This window comes from Hibiscus syriacus, unplaced genomic scaffold, assembly GCF_006381635.1.
Source record: "Hibiscus syriacus cultivar Baekdansim isolate YM2019G1 unplaced genomic scaffold, ASM638163v2 tig00110378_pilon, whole genome shotgun sequence".
NCBI lineage: Eukaryota > Viridiplantae > Streptophyta > Magnoliopsida > Malvales > Malvaceae > Hibiscus > Hibiscus syriacus.
This window is the reverse complement of record NW_024062712.1, coordinates 753314-772333: the sequence shown is the minus strand read 5'-3', so window position 1 is coordinate 772333 and position 19020 is coordinate 753314. Positions and strand designations below refer to the sequence as shown.

Here is a 19020-nt window from a genome sequence, read left to right as displayed (position 1 = left end):
AAGGCTTGAACTAAAAAAAATGAGAAGATCGATTGAAGCCTAAAATTCGAGCTTGATTGAAGTGAAAGAATAGTTCACTCAATGCTCACCAAAAGCTCCATGATTTTGAATGTCAAATTACCTCTATTATTTATAGAAGTTAGTTGGGATGCTCTTCTATGTTTCTTAGCCATGTGAGATTGTTTTATTTTCATATTTTACTCTTTAGACTTGGGATGCTCTTCTATGTTTCTTAGCCAGGTGAGATTGTTTTTTAAAAAAAATTAAACCAAACAATATCATTTTGTTATGATTTTTTAACCCCAAATTTATTTTTAATTATAGTTATATAATTATATTTATTATTTAATATGTTTTACCTTAAATATTATGTTGTAGTTAATTTGAATTATTGTGTTTCACTTGTTTATGGTTTTTAACTTATATATGTTATGACTTGCTTTGAATATGACTTGTGATATAAAAAATTATTTTTATTAAATATTTTTATTATTTTTATTTAATTTTTTAAATAATTATGACGTCCGATTCTTTCGACCGATCGGACCGATTCGACCGATCGGACCAATTCGACCGATTGAACCAGTGAACCGGTAGCATGACCGGTTCGTTAACTGGTCCGGTTCTAAAAACCATGACAAAAACGATCAAAAATATATTTTGAATATCTTATGGCTAGGGTTAACCACTTAATAAGTCCCTCTACTTTTAGGAACATGCAAATGGACACTTATATTTTATGAACTTAACATTTAACCCATAATTTAGGGTGACAGATGAAATCATCTGCTATCTAAGTTTATATTGCAGCTAAAGTTAACATTTTCAATTCGGTTTATCAAAATTTGTGGGTTCAAACTGTTTTAAATAACCAGGAAAGAGGCTACATGAAAGCCTTAACATCTGGAGTTGGTCGATTCATAAGAACAACAGTTCTTGTAATAATGGCGGTGGTACCACAAAGAAATCAATAGGCAGTCATTGCCAGTTGCCTGTCTATACGAACAACAATTTTTATTGGAAGGTCTCATCCCGAAAACTTTGGGTGCTGAATCAGATTGTTCATCATTTATCTCATCCGAAAACTACTTATCCACTTGTAGTGCCCACTGACAACCAGGGAAAGAAAGCAACTTTTATGTATATATGGTGCACCAGTCACTATACATGTATTATTCTCTCTTTGTAGCTATACCACATAGGACATAAATTAGTCGTCGATTCAGAGCCTACCTACAATAATTCCATCTTTTTTTCTCTCTTTCTTATGATTGTTCAGTGTGGAAACCTAACACAGACCAAATTCCATATCTGAAAGGGAAAGGAATTGAAGACAAAAAAAAGTATAAACTCAGATCCTCCTAATCTTAAACGACATACAACACAGTCTCCCGAGGAAACACATCATTGAACCAATTGGGAAAGTGCACCCACGTTTTATCCTATCTATCCAACTACATTTCTTTACAATATTATTTTTTTTGGATAAGTAATTTCCATTCAAAATCCAAAAGTATGCAGCTACAGCTGCAACAGTACAAACATAAACAAAAAACCTACAGCCCCAAACAGAACAACGAAAGAAAACATAGCCAAAGAAAAACCATAAGACAACATCAAAACAAGGCACCCCTAATCAGGGTTCTCACACTAATCCTCAATCTGCACAAAGCTGCAAATTCACATTATAATGCCTATCCATGCAGCAGCCCTGCAATCTAGTGTTGGAAAAATAGCTTACTGCAAAATGAAAGATTAGTACCGACTGGAAAAATAAATAAGGTAAATAAATGAAGACCAATTAATTTTATTGTGCCGTGTAGTCACAGTCTTAGAAGCAATCACTACTAGAAAAAATTAGGATCCTGCTTAATTAAGAAACTTTATTATCCAGAGAAGACAACTTGACCACTCTGCGAAACCCCCTTAACCTTAGTTCAAGTTTAAGAAACAAAATAAAGGATAAAACAATACATGTAGCAGGTATTGATACTACATCTATACTTGATTTGAGCTTAACAATAATCATCCAGGTTTATTTAGTTGAGAATTTTCACAAACTCAAGTCAACCTACCAACTTGGGTGCAGTAACTCTTTAACAACCATTAGGATAGGAAAGCAGACAGATCATTGAGGAACAATATTATACTTAAAACAAAAAAGAGTCTGAAACAAGAAACAAGTTCACAAGTAATACTCTGCTTTCAGTCTTGGCAGGGTTTTCAAGCAGTATGTTTTTGCTGACAGAAGTAACTCATTACACAACACAAACACCATAATAAGGAAAACACTACACCACAAACCAACACAAATTCCAGTCATACCACAGTTAAATACTTACCAAAGACTTGATGCAAAGAAGGCACTTATAGGTATTACACATGTTGCATATCTACAACACCGAGAACATTTGTTTAGGAAAGAGAACATCGATACTGTAGCTAAGCAGTAATTGAGAATAATAATAGCTATTTTAGATAAAGAATAGCACTTACATTTCAAATGTCATTTTAACAGGAGCTACAACATGTATGGCAAGATTGAGGGAGAGGATAATGCATTACAAAACTAGGCAAAACAATGGAAGATAAAGCTTGCATAGAAAATAATATCTATGCTCTCAAATTTATATTTTACCTCTGTAGGTAAAATACAAATGACAAAAAAAAAATACAATGGATCTTTAGTTTCAGGTCATAAAGAGACCATTAAGTTCTGGAAATGGGGACAATGTAACAAAAAAAACACATTTTATTGTGACGAACTTAATTGGCATTCCTACAGCTAGTTGCATTTGCATATATTGTTGAGACAGGGAGTGTATGTAATATGAAAGATGTGTATATGATACAAGAAATGTTTATGTATGATAGTTGTATTCTTTATTCTACAAGAAATATACTAGTCAATATGATAGTTGTATGACTAATGTGTATGTATGATATGACAAATGTGTATCAGAAAAGTTTGCTTACATTCTTATTGACCAGCACTTCAAGTCCGTTCTCGACTATCTCTTTCATGAACTTACAAACATAATCCACACTCGGTACCTCCCGACTGACGGAGACACTACAAACAATTTACAATAAACGATTAGTCAAAATGAAAGCTACAATTTAAACAACGAATTATCGAAGTCCTCACCAAAACATTGATCTAATTGATGCTAACACTTTTGTTAGATCCACTTTGAGCAGTGTACAATATCATTGCCCTATAAAAATTGATGAAATATATCAAAGAATATACTATAATGTTTCGATAATTTATGTTACTTATGCATTAATAATCTGCTTCAACTGCTAATGGACATTGGTGGGCTCCAAGGAATTATGATAATAACTTGTTGCTTCATATCTATCACCGCCAACACCCAATGTCTTCTATAAAAACCAAAAACCAATTTAAGTTACTAAAATTTTTTGATAATCAAACGAAAAACAAACCCTGGATTATATGGCACTAGGTCGATGTCATTGTCCTTTCTTAGAGACAATCGATCTGCAACGCTTCGACTTGCTTCATCGTTATTTTTGAATTTTGCCTTACGTCCTGATAGCGAGGTTGCAGACCTATATAATTTCTTTAAATAAATGAAAATATAAAGAAATCATTTAAATTAGACATATATAATTTCTTTAAATAAATGAAAATATTACCAAATCAGAGCATCGAATGACTAGATGTCTAGGCCACTTCACTAGGTACCCCACTGCATCTTTAACCTTGTAAATGAACTCATGAGATAAATTTTGAGTATATACAGAACAGTGTATCCCAGAGCCATCATTTTCATATCAACAGACACAAATGTGTGGGTATACTTGATGAGGGCTTGGCTCTGGATTTGATTATACATAGTCTCAACATGGTCATGTATATGAATGTCAAGCATCGAGTTGGATTTGAGGTTTCCAAGATACTCCAAGCAGGAAGCATAATGGTTGCAATAAAAATGAAGCCACAAGTTAAAAGTAAGTGTTTCTCATCAATTGCGAACATGTAAGGAGTCTGAAACGCAGAGTCGCATGACAAAAAATTGTATATTATAATATTAACCACAGAAAATTCACTACATATTACTTAAAGATAGATAATACCTTGAATCAAAATCATTAATAAGCTCCCTTACTTAAGGTACCAACTCCAAGAAATCCTTGAAGTTGATACTGTCAATAACTTTGTTCTGCAAAGTAAAATACATTGCATGACTACAAATCTATCAAACAACAATAAGACATTACCAGAAAATAAAGAAAGGGGACTAGAGAGATTCATGCCTTCAGTTCAGTTCGACCAAAGCTTGCAAGTGCACAAAGAACACCAAAGTAGCAACATCTTAAGGAGAAATGACTTCATTGTCTGAATTCCCCAATTCAGGACCCACTTCCAAGAACTGCACGCATAGAAAGACAATCAATCCAACAATGAAATGGTAATTGCTCAAAATAAACTAATCACAAAATCTCGCCTGTTACATTTCATATTAATAACCAATACAGATGACCAACAGACGGATACCTCTGCAACAAAAAGCATGTACGCAAACTAGGAATTGATCAGGCCAACAAACTTTTAAGGATTGCTCCAGATAAAGGAAGAAGAACTAAATCCTTGAGGTACACAATCATCGCACTGCAATAGCATCAGAACGAACACTACATACTAGTTTTCTTTTGAGTCCATCAAATTAACTCTCTTTAAGTTTTCTACCATAATGTCCTCACCAATCCAACACCATAAAGGATTCCAGGCTTCTTTTGAGGAAAGCAATGCTCCGGGAATGCTTAAAATGAAGATTGTTTACACTAAGTTCATTGAACTTATTGAGCTCAATATCAAGTCACATATATTTTGATCTTATAGGACAAGATTTCAAACCAAATTGTGTGGCTTAAATTGCTTCTGAACTCACGTTCTAGAAAATGACTTAGTAAAGGACCATAAGTAAATACTACACACTTCAGCCATATCTCAAATTCAACATATCAGGAATAAAAGATAGTGCATGTAACGATCCTAAATCATTGTAAGCTGAAAAATTGCAACATTTGAATTTTGCAAGATCAAAAAACAATTTATAAGCTGAAAAACCTTCCGAGCAGCAAACTTGTACTTCTTAGACTCAAAATGAGGCAATCTGGCAGCACATCGTAGCTTAGCAGTAGTGGTATGGTTAAGTGCCTTGGGTGTTTGCTCAGCCTTACTAATGTAGCTTCTCACATGAGAAAATTGACCCATCTCAATGCTCACAAGAATAACGCTCAAACACATTTGAATAACATGCTTTGACGTAGTACAGTAATCTCGAGTTCGAACGTAGCTTTTAAAAGCATCCCCCAGTGCACCATGAGCATATTAAAAATCTCCAAAATCATTGTAACCCATTTTTATACTTTCTTTGATTAAATTAGTCTGAAAGTTAGAAACCAAACAAATTAAAAGAACTAAATAGTTTCTAGAAAATAAATTTAGTAAGAAAGATAAAATTACCCTGTAGACATTGAGTTCACTCTCGAGCTTCTCTTTCCTTTGCTCGGCTTTTCGATCAACCATAGCGCAACAGGCGGCATCCATCGAATAGTTCGGACCCAATCGACCGTCGATCTTCTGGACTATTTCACGGAATAGCGATTGTTCTCCCCCTTTTGAGCTCATCGTAAGCCATCCTTAGGGCTTCCAATTGTATTGCGGTATTGTTGCAGTGGTCGGTGATGAATATGAGATGCATGATCTTGGTACGGCCGGAGTAAAGTGCAGCGTAGGCCTCAATTTCTAGGTGTTCGCCACTAATGATGGGCCATAACTTCCGCTCCATTTCGACGTTGAGGATGACGGTGCATCATCTTCATCCCCGATGCCATTCGCACATATCTTTTTCATTAGTGGATTCGAGATATTGTCTTCTCCAACCATTGTTTAATTTTTTTGGAAGAAATATAAATGAAAGGATATCTGAAATTTAGGAATTTTTAGGGATAGGGTTTGTGTATAAATTGTTTTAGCTTATCACAGTCAAACTCGGGCCTAACAAGAAGAGAATTGGGATGAAAATCAGGAGAAAAAAAGAGAATGAAAGAGTGGAAAACATTAGGCGTGAATTGATTATAGAAGGGGAAGAAGCGGGAAAGGATGAAAATAATGGGGAAATTAAAAGATGATTTTTATGGATGATTATAATTAAAAAGTGTATTCTGTATTTTTATAATTTTTTTTGGATTATGACTATTAAATATGAAATATATTATTATAAGTCATAAATTATTTAAATTTTAAAAAATATGATATTTTTTATGACACATATTTTTTGCAAGTTATAAATTAGCGTGTGTCATCATTCGTGTGTCATTAAAGGTATATTTTCTTGTAGTGAATTTCGTCCGGACTGATGTAATCCCTAACAATGGATGTTGTCCCCTAAGGTTAACACAATTTTTCAAATTTCGTACACCCAAAATAAGGAAGTAGAACTCTGAATAGTATTGCTCTTTTCTGGAAGAAAAGAAAATATTTTATCCAGAGTAAATCCCATCGAAAAAATATAAAAAAACCCTCTGGAAAAAGAAAAACTTCACTATTCTTTGTTAAGAGAGAATATATAGAAGAAAAGAGGAGAATGATGAAGAGAGTGAGTTGAAAGTGAAGAGGGATCTTCTTTTATAGCTAAAAATGAGAAATTTAGGTAAAATATCAAGAGAAAAATCAGCAAAAAAAACTTCAAAAGTATCAATTTCTCCAACTTTTTCAACATTTAAAGTTTAATTAATTTAAAATTCAAATAAATATGTTTATTTCTTTGCATTATTATAAAAATAACCAACAATCTCCCACTAATGCAAAGAAGTAAAAATCCATAAAAGAATTAAAAGAAAAGAGCAGCAGCGAAATTAGTCACTTAAGCACTATAATCTATTATATTTGGAATGGGTAATTCTTCTCTTCAACAAGTGAATGAATCTTGAATTTGTTAAGATTAGGATTAACTCATAACACACAACTAACTTCAGATCTACTTGAGTTCCGCGATAGTTCAAACATTTTGCCAAATGATACCTCAGGATGCTCATAAGTGCTCTAGAAAAACGACCCAAAGTCTTTTATAGAATGTGGTTACTCCTTTACATTTACATAAGTGATTCCATCAAGTCTATCTTAATATTGACCACCCAAATTAGGGGTATAAAATCATTAAAAGATTTTACTAAGCTCGACCTCTCATTTATAAATTCGATGAATTCATCAATTCCGTCTCACTAGGATCACCCACAAACTTAGACTATGAATTCATTAAGAGTATAAAATTAAACCTTACAGATCGGTGTATCCATCAAGGCTGTTTCACTAGGACTACCCAAATCTTAGGCTATGAATTCATTAAGAGTATAACACTCAACCTTACAGATTGGTGTACACGATATGTCATAGGAATAGGTAGGAGTGTACGATATGAATTACTCATCCAATAGGCTTAAGTCTCATACCCTCGACGAATCAAAAACCATTCTTCTAAGTAACCCTTGAGTTAAGGAACCAGCAAAGTTCCTTTCAGATTTCATGTACTCTAAAGTGAGTACTCCATTCTTTATAAGATGTCTCATATATTCGTGTCTTGTCATGATGTGTCTCTTCTTACCATTGTAAGATTGATTATTAGCAACGCATATTGTGGATTGTGAATCACATAATAATGACATTGGAGGTGTAGGTCTCCCCTATAAAGAAATCTCTATAAGAAGATTCCTAAGCCACTCGACCTCTTGTCAAGCTAAATCAAGAGAAATAAACTCTGATTCAATGGTGAAGCAAGCAATAAACGTTTGTTTGACATACTTCCAAGAAATAACTACTCCACCTAAAGTTAAAATATACCCACTAGTGGAACTTTAAAATATACCCACTAGTGGAACTTACTTCATCATTGTCAGTTACCTAATTTGTATCACAATATTCTTCAAGGATTGTAGGGTATCCAACAAATTTAAGTTCATAATTTATTGTACCTTTAATGTATCTAAGTAAAAGATTAAGAGTATTTCAATGCTCACCACTAGGATTGTGAGCATATATATACTAAATCTACTAACAACATAGACAATATCATGTCGAGTATAGTTCATTAAGAATATCAGGCTTTCAATAATCTTTGCATATTCAGATTGTGAGACACTGTTGAAACATTTTAATATTTCGATATAACAAATTAAGTTAAATGGATTTTAAGATTTTCCAAATGATTTTCTAAGTATATTCGATATAACTATTCGAATATCAAAACATTACTCCAATATTTCAAAAATCATTTTTGATCCTTACTTAAGTGTAAATTAAGTTTTAATCATAAACAATTTCAAAATAATTTTACAAAGTATTTCGAACCAATTCAAAGCCAAAAATTCCAGATTGATCAGAGGGAACCGATTCCCCCCCCATAGGAGGAACCGATTCCCCCTTGAATGGTTTGGCTCCGAGATTTCCAGAATGCTCGGAGGGAACCGATTCCCCCCAAGGGGGTATCGATTCCCCCTGTTCAACGGTCGAAATATTTGAATTTTACACTTAGGGAACCGATTCCCTATGAGAGGGAACCGATTCCCCCCACGCTCCAAGCTGTTTTATTAAATGTTTTCACACTAAAACGGCTATAATATCTTCTCTAATTATCCCCAACGTTCAGAAGTGATCCAAGGTGTATTTAAGCAAGCTTAGAAGCCATTGATCAACAACAAGAAACATCAAGCAAATAGAATCAAGAGAGAATCAAAGAGAAAGCATCAAACCTCAAGTTTGAGCATTTCAAAGCCCATTTTCATTCAATATTCATTTTGCTTTCAAGAACACTTTTTGTGCTCAATTGTATTCATCTTGGGTGTTCTTTTCTTTGTTCTGAATTGTGCAAACATCTTACCTTGTGAGGTTTCTTGTAAGTTTGCAAATTTGTAATCTTCTCTTTGAGAAAAGAGTGTTCTCAAGAGTAGGGGTATACTCTTGGGGAATTGTAAGGTTATCTCTTTGGCCTCAAAAGAAAGAACAAATTAGTGAATTTGTTGGAAAATCCTTAGTGTGGATAGCTAAGGTAGTGGACGTAGACTTTGTTTGAGAAAGTCGAACCACTGTAAATCGCTGTGCAATTACTTTCAATTTCTGCAAAAGCTTCCACAAAATTTTTATTGCCAATTCACCCCCCTCTTGGCCAATTTCGTCATTCGATTAACTCAACAATTGGCATCAGAGCCTAACTCATTTGAAGGTTTTATCGCCTCTTGAGTCGATTCGGGAAGAGTTACATCGATTACAAAGTCATCAATGGCCTCCACTTCAAACTTCGACTCCGGTCTCGATTCGATGCCCGTCAACAAGCCTCCTTTCTTCAATGGAGCTAACTACGCCTATTGGAAGAATAGAATGATGTACTTCATTCAAGCAAGTGACATGGGAGCATGGAATGCCGTAAGCCTATCACTCATCCAAGGTTGTGGAGTGAAGGAGATACAAAATGTTCCAGCTCAACTCCAAAGCCATCCATATTATCTTTTGTGCTCTTGGACCAGATGAATACGGAAGAGTTTCATCGTGTACAACCACTAAAGAAATATGGGACAAGCTTCAAGTCACACATGAAGGTACCGATGAGGTAAAGAAATCAAAAATTAGTATTCTAACGCATAGCTATGAAAATTTCAGGATGAAACCAAATGAAGACATCAAAGCTATGACGGATAGATTTTCAACGATTGTCAATGGTCTCAATCATATGGAGAGATCATCTCAAATGAAAAGCTTGTGAGGAAGTTAGTCTACTCCCTCCCAAAATCATGGCAATCAAAGAAGACGGCAATCATCGAGTCTAAGGACCTATCGTCCTTAACTCTTGAAGAACTTATCGGTTCACTCCTTACTCATGAGATGATGCTTGAAGATGAGGTGGACCTTGATAAAGAGACACCAAAGGAGAAGGAGAAGAAGAAAAACATTGGAGTTGCTCTCAAATCCACAAAAGATGAGAGTGATTCTAATGATGATGATGATGACGAGGAAATGGCATTGTTTGCCAAACGATTCAAAAATGATGAGACCTTACCAAGGAAGAAAATTCAAACGAAACGAAGGCCTCAAAAATGAACCAAAAGAGAAGGACCCAATCATTTGCTATGAATGCAAAAAGCCGGGGCATGTCAATATGATTGCCCACAATTGAATAAAAAGGGTCAATCAAAGAAAAGCACAAGGCTCATGTGGCTACATGGAGCGATGAAGAAGGTTCCGATGAAGAGGAACAAGAAGTAGCAAACTTGTGCTTGATGGCATTCGGGGAAGATTCTAAGGTAACCTCTAACTCATCCGATTTTGATGATTTATCTTATGATGAGTTATTTGAGGAATATAATGGGTTGGCTTCGGATTATGAGAAATTATTTTTAAAATATAAAATGATGTTTCAAAGTTGAAAAATGAAAATAAACTCATATCCAAACCAACAATGATCTTGAAAGTAAAATCAAAGATTTGCAAATCAAACTAGAAGAGTTTGAAAAGAAAAATTTAGATTTGCAAAATTTACTCTCAAAGGTCATGATGATCATCAAAAGAAAATTGATGATCTTAAAACTTCTTTTGATAAAGTTGGAACAAAGCGTTTTTGAAAAAGGAGAAAATTCAAAATCCAACTTTGTTAGAAAAGATTTAGAAACTACAATCATAGAAATCCTCAACGAACCTTAAATGGTAAAATCTTTAGAAGTATATGGGTTCCTAAAGGACTCATTACTACTAAGATAAAGATATCCTACACAAATGGATACCTAAGGGAACTAGGATTTTGGAAACTAATGAATATGGACCCAAAAGAATTTGGGTACCAAAAATCAAAAATTAATCTATGTTTGTAGGGAAAGGAGCATTGCTACAAGGCACGGGAAACAAATTCAAATTCATGGTACCTTGATAGTGGATGCTCAAGACATATGACCGGAGAAAAGCCGGTTCATTGAGCTTAACGCCAAAAATGGAGGAGAAGTGACTTTTGGTGATAATTCAAAAGGTCACATTGAAGGTATTGGTACAATAGGTAATACCTCTTCCATACAAATTAAAAATGTTTTATATGTGAATGGATTAAAGCATAATCTATTGAGTATTAGTCAATTATGCGATAAAGGATTCAATGTCTTATTTGAAATTAATGGTTGTAAAGTCATTGACATTGCATCTAATCGGATTATGCTTGTTGGTCATAGAATAGGAAACATTTACATGGTGCATTTAGATTCTTGATATGACTAATTTGTGCCTAGTTGCTAAGGATGAACATGATAGTTGGTTATGGCATAGGAGACTAGGACATGCTAGTATGAGTGTTTTGCAACGGCTAATTCAAGGTGATTTAGTTCGAGGGTTGCCTAAGCTTAAATTTGATAATGATAAAATCTGTGATGCTTGTGCTAAAGGAAAACAAAAATGAGTTTCTTTTAAATCTATTAATGATGTATCAACTAGTAGAGTATTACAATTGATCCATTTAGATCTTTTTGGGCCAACTAGAACTACTAGCTTGGGAGGAAAACAATATGCATTTGTCTTGGTAGATGACTATTCTAGATACACTTGGGTTCTATTCTTAAGTACTAAAGATGAAGCATTAGAAAATTTCATCACATTTTCAAAAATAATCCAAATGAAAAAGGTTACTCTATCACTAGTGTTAGAAGTGATCATGGAACTGAATTTGAAAATCTTGGATTTATTGAGTTTTGTAATTCTAATGGTATTAGCCACAATTTTTCAGCACCTAGAACCCCTCAACAAAATGGAGTTGTTGAGAGGAAAAATCGAACTTTAGAAGAAATGGCTAGAACCATGCTTTGTGAAAATAATTTGCCAAAATATTTTTGGGCGGAAGCCACAAATACCGCTTGTTATGTGTAAATCGAGTAATGATTAGGCCAATTTAAAGAAAAATCCATATGAAATTCTCAAAAATAAAAAGCCTAACATTAGTTATTTTCATCCTTTTGGATGTAAATGTTTTGTTTTAAACAACGGTAAAGAAAATCTTGGTAAATTTGATGCTAAAAGTGATGAAGGAATTTTTCTGGGTTATTCCTTAAATCTAAAGCTTATCGTGTATTTAATAAAAGAACTTTAGTTGTAGAAGAGTCTATACATGTTTTCGATGATAATCCCCTTCCGAGGAAGGATTCTTCTGTTAATGATGATGTAGGTATTGTACAAACAAATGACGTTAGACATGACGTTGGAATCATCATCAAAGGAAGAAACAAAAGATGAGGAAACTCATGATCCCCTCGAGAATCCAACCATTGAAGAAAGGGAAGTATCTTTCCAAGAGAGTACAACTATGTCAAGGATGGTGAAATTATAGGTGATCCATCAAAAGGGGTAACTACTCGATCTTCTCTTAGAAATATATGTAATTATGTTGCATTTATTTCATGCATAGAGCCTAAGAACATCAAAGAAGCATTAAAAGATGAACATTGGATTATGGCTATGCAAGAAGAATTAAATCATTTGAGAGAAGTAAAGTATGGACATTAGTTGAAAGGCCTAGTAATAAATCTACTGTAGGTACTAGATGGGTTTTAGAAATAAACTTGATGAAAGTGGTAATATAGTGAGGAACAAGGCTAGACTTGTTGCTCAAGGCTATACTCAAGAAGAAGGCATAGACTATGATGAAACATACGCTCCCGTAGCTAGGATGGAAGCAATTAGAATGTTATTGGCATTTGCATGTTTCAATGAATTTAAATTATATCAAATGGATGTTAAAAGTGCATTTTTAAATGGTTTTATAAAAGAAGAAGTGTACGTGGAACAGCCTCCAGGTTTTGAAGATTTAAATTTTCCGGATCATGTTTTAAAATTGACAAAAGCTCTTTATGGTTTAAAACAAGCTCCTATAGCTTGGTATGAAAGATTGTCAAATTTTTTAATTGAAAAAGGTTTTTTAAAAGGAAAGGTTGACACTACATTGTTTTTAAAAAGAAAAAGGTAAAGATTTATTAGTAGTTCAAATTTATGTTGATGATATAATATTTGGTTCTACTAATGATGTTCTTTGTCAAGAATTTTCTAAGCTAATGCAAAGTGAGTTTGAGATGAGCATGATGGGGGAGCTCTCATTTTTCTTGGGACTCCAAATCAAGCAAAGAAAAGATGGCATCTTCATTAATCAAGCTAAGTACGTCAAAGATATGCTCAAGAAGTTTGGACTGGAAAATGGGAAACCTCATAACACTCCAATGAGCTCTTCAACAAAGCTTGACTTAGATGAAAGAGGTAAATGTGTGGATGTTAAATTATATAGATCCATGATTGGCTCATTGCTTTATCTAACCGCAAGTAGACCGGATATTATGTTTAGTGTTTGCTTGTGTGCTAGGTTTCAATCATGTCCTAAAGAATCACACTTACTAGCTGTTAAGAGAATCTTTAGATACCTTAAGGACACTCCTAGTTTAGGACTTTGGTATCCTAGAGACTCTAGTTTTAGCTTGCATGCTTTTTCTGATGCGGATTATGGAGGATGCAAATTAGATAGGAAAAGCACCTCCGGTACTTGCCAATTCCTTGGAAATATGCTGATTTCTTGGTTTTCAAAGAAACAAAATTGTGTTGCATTATCTACCACTGAAGCCGAATACATTTCAGCTGGTAGTTGTTGTGCACAAGTTTTATGGATGAAACAACAACTTTTTGATTATGGAATTGAAGTAGGTACTATTCCTATCAAGTGTGACAATACTAGTGCTATTTGTCTCACTAAAAATCCCATCCAACACTCTAGAACTAAGCACATTGAAATAAGACATCACTTCATTAGAGACCATGTCAATAAGGAAGATGTAGTTCTAGAATTTGTTGATACTTTACACCAATTAGCGGATATCTTTACAAAACCCTTAGACAAGGAAAGATTTTGGACACTTAGGAGAGAATTAGGTTTGACCAACCTATCTTCACTTAGTGTTTAAAATAATTTTAGCACTTTTAATAAATCTTGAAAAATGCTTATAATAATAATTTTTGATTGCATTCTTGCTATTAGTTAGGGGGAGTTTGTGATTCTTAGTGAAAATTAATTTTATGTTCAAAAATTGATTAAAGATTAATTTAATTGTTTGAACATAATTAATTTTTGATATATGAGTTGCCAATACCACTAGAAAAGATTAATTTAGCATTTTGTGCTTAAAAAAATCGGATTTTAGCATTTTGGGCAGAGGGAATCGATCCCCCCCTGAGGGAACCGATTCCCCCCTTTGAAGGGGAACCGATTCCCCCCACAGGGGAATCGATACCCCCCTGGGGTTCTGTTAAAATCGACAGAACACCCCCAAAATCCCAAACCCTCATTTTCTTCTCTCTTCCGCCGTTCTTCACCTCCTACACCCTCAAATCTCCATTTTTGTCTCAAATCGACGATATTAATCGGAATTTACTTCATATATCATCTTCTAAACCTGTTGAAATCATTAAAGTCGTGCAAACAACATCTAAATCCCCTCAATCTTCATCTTTCAAGGTAATTTTTCTAAACTCTTTATTTCATTATTTTTGAACATAGGATTAGTTTTAATTAGTTCTAGGTTGAAATAGTGATCGGGCATTGATTATTTAGTGATTAGAAACTAGATGTTACAACTAATTTCATCAAAAACACAAGAATTTTTCAAATTTTTTTAATTTTCGAAAAAAAAAATTGTTATTTTTCAAATTATTGTGTTTTGATTAAATTATGTTGTTATTATGAAAACTATACATATTGTTTCTCAAAAACCATATTTTCAAAAGTTTCTCAAAAACTTTGCCCATTAGGATTGATTTAGAGAACCTTGAAATATTGAGGACTCAATTGAGTTTTGGGATTAATTGAGTTGCATACATTTGTTTTAAAATTGCAGGTTATTCTATCTATTCCGATTTCCTTCACCATGTCAAATCCTAAACGTCCTAGGTCTTCATCTAGTCGTTCTAGTCGTCAACCAAATCCACCTCCAAATCCTCCTTCTATTCCAATTTCTAATCCCAATCCCACTGATCCTAACTTGACTATTCAAAATTCGTGTTTTAATCATCCTGGGTCTAGAAATCACCGATTTTGGTATTATCAATATTTCGATTCTTACAAAATCCGGAAGAACGTATTCCTTCTCGTCAAGCTATGTTAGCTATCGATTTTAAATATCTTCCCATTTTACAAGAATGGAAATTTGATAAACTATTTGATCTTGAACCCATCGTTTACCATCAACTTGTTCGTATATTCTACTCTAATGCCGTATGTGTTAAAAACCAAGCTGAAACCGAAACCATAGGAATTTGTTCCTACCTCCTAGGACAATTCTTATATATTGACCCGGCATATATAGCCAATACATTTGGATTAGATAATGATGGTATTTCGAATGAAAAACAAATTTTAGGTTCTCGTTATAAAAGAAGAGATAGTGCGAGTGTCTTAGACCTACATGAGCGTTTTCTTCATCTAATGATTTCTTGGTGGTTTCGACCATCCGGAGGTCGTTATTCTACTCTTAGAGCTTTGGATCTTTGGTGGTTACATTGTTTCGAAAACCGTATTAAAATTAACCTACCTCAAATTATTTTTGCTGAAATTGTTGAAACCGTAAATCTTGTTCCTAACAAGAAACATTGTTCATCTCTAGTTTACGGTTGCTTTTTGAGTAATCTGTTTTCCAAAGCTGGGCTTAGAGTCGGTCTAGATGCCGTTTTTCCTCTTAAGAAACAAATAAATCTTCTTTCCTTAACGAGAGCGGGATGGGTAAAGAACAAAGAAACCGGTGAATGGGTTCGATCTTCTACTCCGGGAGCTAGCTCTTCACAAGCTCCACCCGAAGCTGACGAAGATCCCGAGCTTGAGCAATTAATGCAAGATATCGATGAAGCCGAAGATGAGCCTGATCAGCCCGAAGAGCAGCCCGAGGAGCAAGCACAACAAACGCATCAAATGCCTCCATATTTTCAATCCTTTATGGAGACATTCGATTTCCGATACGCTACCATGGACTCGCGCTTTTCCTCTATAGAGTCTCATTTATCCACAATGGGAGCTCAACAATTAGAGATTCTTCGGGAGATGCGTGCAAATAATGAATCAACCAACGCTCGTATCAATGAACTCACACACGAGATGGCCGCTATGCGAGCCCGTTTTCCTCCTACCGATCCGGATGCTTGATTTTATGTTTAGCTTTAAAACTTTGAACAAAATGAATATTGTTTCAACATTTTGAATTGTTTGATTTTGTGGATTGTTGGATTTTGGAATGGTATGAACTTATATGTTTGGTGTTTTATTAATTTTTGCATCATTTACATTATCATTAGCAATATGACCAATTTTGCCATATCACATTATTTATGAATATTGATTTATGAAACTAATGGCTAACCTCTCTTTTGATTGTGATCTTAGCAGCTTAAGCTTATAATTAATAAATCAATTGGCTAAATGATTTCAAAACCTTGTTTTACAATGTCTTTTTGATTTAACAAAAAGGGGGAGAAGAATAAGTGTTAAATGTTTTACATGATAAATTGAAGAAGTGTTAAAGTAAGGGGGAGTAATTTCAAAACTTGATTTCAAAAATCTTAAAATTACTAAAATGTTTTGTTATATCAAAAAGGGGAGATTGTTGAAACATTTTAATATTTCGATATAACAAATTAAGTTAAATGGATTTTAAGATTTTCCAAATGATTTTCTAAGTATATTCGATATAACTATTCGAATATCAAAACATTACTCCAAATATTTCAAAAATCATTTTTGATCCTTACTTAAGTGTAAAATTAAGTTTTAATCATAAAACAATTTCAAAATAATTTTACAAAGTATTTCGAACCAATTCAAAGCCAAAAATTCCAGATTGCTCAGAGGGAACCGATTCCCCCCCATAGGAGGAACCGATTCCCCCCTGAATGGTTTGGCTCCGAGATTTCCAGAATGCTCGGAGGGAACCGATTCCCCCCAAGGGGGTACCGATTCCCCCCTGTTCAACGGTCGAAATATTTGAATTTTACACTTAGGGAACCGATTCCCTATGAGAGGGAACCGATTCCCCCCACGCTCCAAGCTGTTTTATTAAATGTTTTCACACTAAAACGGCTATAATATCTTCTCTAATTATCCCCAACGTTCAGAAGTGATCCAAGGTGTATTTAAGCAAGCTTAGAAGCCATTTATCAACAACAAGAAACATCAAGCAAATAGAATCAAGAGAGAATCAAAGAGAAAGCATCAAACCTCAAGTTTGAGCATTTCAAAGCCCATTTTCATTCAATATTCATTTTGCTTTCAAGAACACTTTTTGTGCTCAATTGTATTCATCTTTGGGTGTTCTTTTCTTTGTTCTAGAATTGTGCAAACATCTTACCTTGTGAGGTTTTCTTGTAAGTTTGCAAATTTGTAATCTTCTCTTTGAGAAAAGAGTGTGTTCTCAAGAGTAGGGGTATACTCTTGAGGGAATTGTAAGGTTATCTCTTTGGCCTCAAAAGAAAGAACAAATTAGTGAATTTGTTGGAAAATCCTTAGTGTGGATAGCTAAGGTAGTGGACGTAGACTTTGTTTGAGAAAGTCGAACCACTGTAAATCGCTGTGCAATTACTTTCAATTTTCTGCAAAAGCTTCCACAAAATTTTTATTGCCAATTCACCCCCCTCTTGGCCAATTTCGTCATTCGATTAACTCAACAGACACTATTCCATTTATTCTTTTTTGTGTTGAATGCTAGGATCATAAGGGTTAAGGTTACTTACAATGATTACATCAAAATTGTTAAACTTTTTTTAAAACTTTCTCTATGTAATTAGATTGGTTTGCAAGTATCCCTTATTTGATTAAGTCACTTTTACCCCTAAAATTACATCAACTTTACCCAAATCAGTCATTTTAAACTCAGAGGATAAAAAACATTAGTCTCTTAATGGCTTTTAGGTGTGTACTAAAAATTAATAAGTCATATACATATAGACTTATGGTAACATAGTCAAATCCAAGCATTTTAAAGTACACACATACATCTGCATCATTAACTATAAAACCATAACTGATAATAGTTTTATGAATTTTCTCATACCATTATTTTGTGGCTTGTTTGAGACCATATAAAGATTTTCTGAGTACGTGAACTTTATTTTCCTTGTAGGTGTCATAAATCTTGGAGGTTTCTCTATGTAAATCCCCTCATCCAAATCACCATTCAAAAAGGTTGTGTTCACGTCCGTCTGAAGTATCAAAAAGTTGTGAATAGAAGCTAAAGTAAATGAAGCACAAAAAGTAGAGATTTTAGTAACAGGAGAATATGTATCAAAGAAGTCAATCTCAAACTTTTGAGAAAAATCTTTTATGACTAGTCTTTCCTTATATCTTTGTATAGATCCATCAGGTCTAAACGTCTTTCTAAAGACCCATTTGTTACTTATAGGTTCACAACCTTTAGGCAAGTCAACTAACTCCCAAGTATGATTAGATAAAATGGATTATAATTTATCTTTAATAGTATCTCTCCAAAAATTAGCATCGATTGAAGTAATAGCTTCATCATATGTTTTTTGATCTTTATCTATTAAAAATGTATTTGTTATAGAATCATTAATTGAGTCTAAATCATTGATATCAATTATGAAAGAAGTAAGAAAGTCAGGTCTAAAACTATTTGCTACATTTTATCTTTTACTCCTCCTAGGTACATCACCATTTTGATCATCTCTAGGAGTTTTCATAGAATAAGAAATATTCTCATATAATTTCAAGTCATGATTGCTATGCTTTTTAAGAGGAGTTTTCATAGAATAAGAAATATTCTCATCTAATTTCAAGTCATGATTGCTATGCTTTTTAAGAGGAAAAACATTTTCAAAGAATATCGATTCACATATTTCACATTTATTAAAGTTGGTTTCATCTAGATTAGGAAGCATGTTCATTTGTTTTAACCTTTTTAAAGAGTTAAGGTTCAAATGACCTAATC

At 33.8% G+C, this 19020-nt stretch overlaps 1 pseudogene; it reads right to left on the bottom strand.

Annotated features, from left to right (window-relative positions):
* Positions 1-4812: 4812 nt before the first annotated feature.
* Positions 4813-6030, bottom strand: LOC120121710 (annotated as a pseudogene).
* Between the last annotated feature and the right edge of the window lie 12990 nt (positions 6031-19020).